Source organism: Colias croceus, chromosome 5 (assembly GCF_905220415.1).
Source record: "Colias croceus chromosome 5, ilColCroc2.1".
NCBI lineage: Eukaryota > Metazoa > Arthropoda > Insecta > Lepidoptera > Pieridae > Colias > Colias croceus.
Genome location: NC_059541.1, coordinates 5,308,375 through 5,311,314, shown reverse-complemented (window position 1 = coordinate 5,311,314; position 2,940 = coordinate 5,308,375). Strand labels below are relative to the sequence as shown.

The window sequence follows — 2,940 nt, the reverse complement described above, 5'->3', positions numbered from 1 at the left end:
TTTATTCGCTATTAGTAGTAGCGGTATTAGTCGTAATGCGCATAGGTCCAGTTTTTCATATTCTTTGATACAGTTTTTTGCGTCTCATAGAATTCCTAAGCGTACCTACCTATACACCGAACTGTTTACACCTAACTACTCAGTGAAATAGCGCTAAGTCCTAGCTGCAAGACGCAAGAGTCTTGCAGGCTATGTCTTGTTCTTGCTCAAGTCTTGCACGGTCAGTCTTGGTCTTGGTCTTGCTAAAAATACGCGGTCTTGTTCTTGGTCTTGGTCTTGCAAAAACGCAAGAACAAGACCAAGACTGCAAGACCAAGACTGAATTTGGGCAACACTAATTAAAATAAACTCTATTTTAGAGACCAGATTGGGAATTAGGGCCCGGGACTTGAGGGGGAAGGGGGACGTGGGCAGATTGTGATAATTCCACAAAACATATATAGAGAGGTTCTTTTTTATTGGCTTACTTTTACGTCAACATGAAGTTTCTGAGAGAGACGTGGATAAACGTATACATAATATAATAAATACACTTAAAACTAAACAGTTATATGAGATCCAGCGATTCCAGCAGTATAACCATCTTCAAGAGTGTGTTTTTTTTCAATGAAACTGAAAAAATATATCCCCAGTAAACATAGCCAAAAAAAAGCTAAGAAAAGTTACTTCCATACGAAAGATTAGGTTAGTCTACTAAACAAACTTATGGCCTCTGGCTTCAAATTCAATTCAGCTAATTGTTGATCAGAAATTAATTTATTTTTCTTTAAAATGTTTAAAATGTTACCCATATTTTCTACTTTCTTTAATAGCCTATTGTTTTTTTTAATTAAAATGTTATTTTTATTGATAAGATTTTGTTTATCAATAATTAATTTTCGTACACGCAATTTAGGTGCTGATTTTCGTGGGTCCTCATGATGTTCTTCTTGGAGGCTGTTCGGACTTCCCCGTGATGGCGACGTATTTAGAGGTGAAAGGCGGCTTTCCTCCTAAAACAAAAGGTTATATTGATAACCTTTTAAGGAAAGTAAAGTAGCAAGTAGGTAGGTTACAGTAGTAAAAATAACTTCCTTCATACGACATTTCGTCAGCCACTAAAAGTGAACTACTGAATACGGGCCTCTCCTGAACAGGAGGTACTTGCCACCGCATCGCCACGCTGAGGAGACGGTTTGACCAGAGACCGGATTACCGGATAAATTACCCCTTCAGTTGATAGGGTATGACGTATATACGAATAACAATAATTAAAATAAATATGTTTATCATTTATTGATAGGGTTAAAATAATATTTTTATCATCTTCATAATAAGAGTACGAGATATCGTCTATCACAATCGTTAGGGCTCCGGTCCCTGGGTTTGTGTAGCGAGGAGCAGCATCATCCTGTGCAATTAATAAAAGCTGTTTTTGCCACGAGTCATTTAAGATGGATTATTAACAATCCCTCGAGTAATCTCAACATACCACTAAAATGTTAGGTAAGTCTTTGTTTTCAAATATTCGTGTCAAATTGATAACCTTCTTTTTCTTAATTAAAACTGTAGTAACTCAGGCCCCGGAACCACAGACACAATAGAAAATCTATTGTGTCTGGGACCGATCAGGCAGCTTGGGGCTCAATGGGTTAATATAAAAAAATATTACCTTAAGTATCGGCACTGCTCCTTTCTTTAAAACTGTGTAGCCCTTCTGTGATATATGTATCTTTATCTTTATTTTTAAAATGGTTAGAGCATATTTTGCTATATTTAGTGGGCATCCAATCATCTTCTCTTCTTTGTTGACGGACAATTTTCACCCATTTATCTCGTTTCAAATCGTTTAATGGAAACCTTTAAAAATAAAAGCAAATTATAACTATAGGTAAGTACCTATTTCTTTAAAAAAATCGTCCAAAAAACTGTCACCTAATGACGCACCCTGGAACTTCATATTATCTTTATATTTTTTTAGAGAACTACCTACTAATCAAACTTATCATTTGAGAAATTAACAATATTAGATACAAAACAATTGTTGTGTCGTGTCTGACGCAAGTTTAATATTCCTTGATAGCGAGCATTTCATTGTCTCTGTCGCACAGGTTAGTTAAAGCGTTTTTTGTCGCTTTCGGATAATTATAATAGTGATTTGACCTTGTTTTCGAAAGATATTCGATAAATATCAAAAAATAAACAATAATACTTACAGGTGATAAGTGATCCCTTGACTTTTAGACATCTTTGACGAATAGTTTGTACAGAATCTCATCACACAAGAAGGCATTTTTGATTGTTTTTACTTGTGCACACGAAACGAGAGTTGACACGACGCGACCGGGTACAAAGACGCTTCCGGAGCGACTGACTGAAATCGGGTCATTTGGCCCCATCTTCGTGAGCACGTTTACAGTGCATGGATCAAACCAAGATCAAACGAACACCATACTGCACCGTAATGGTGGCCATACACCATACTTCCTATCGTCTATTCGGCATGACGCTACCGATTGGATCAGTTAGAATTGACCATGTGTGGGAGTGGATTGGCATTATTTGGCATGATAGTTATACTTGACGGAACAATCGAATTTCGATTCTTTTGGCTTGATCATGGTGATTGGATCATGTCGATTGGACCGTGTGTGGCGGTATGCGATCTTCACTTCAGTCTGGTCAAGATTTTTCGTCTAAGCTGAAGCATAGGTTCTTCGCTTGCTTGGTCGATAAATATGAAAGTATATGGATGTTTAGATGTCAACGCGGTTACGGATTTGGATATGATTTGTTTGGGAGATAGATGAAGTATGTACCAGATTACTTAACACATTGGGTACTTCTCATTAAATAGGTGTATATATTATATATATAACAACAATCCTCCCGGCTTATAATCCTTTTTTTGTTTCATTTTTACGAATAAAACACCCAAAACGGCTAAAACATCGTCGTCTG

The 2,940-nt window shown here is 36.7% G+C and overlaps 1 long non-coding RNA gene across 1 annotated transcript; it reads right to left on the bottom strand.

Annotated features, from left to right (window-relative positions):
• Positions 1 to 342: 342 nt before the first annotated feature.
• Positions 343 to 2,495, bottom strand: LOC123692043. Its single transcript, XR_006751471.1, has 3 exons — positions 2,196 to 2,495; positions 1,652 to 1,839; positions 343 to 992 (listed from the first exon to the last, which is right to left on the bottom strand). It is a non-coding gene; the product is annotated as an uncharacterized LOC123692043 (long non-coding RNA).
• Between the last annotated feature and the right edge of the window lie 445 nt (positions 2,496 to 2,940).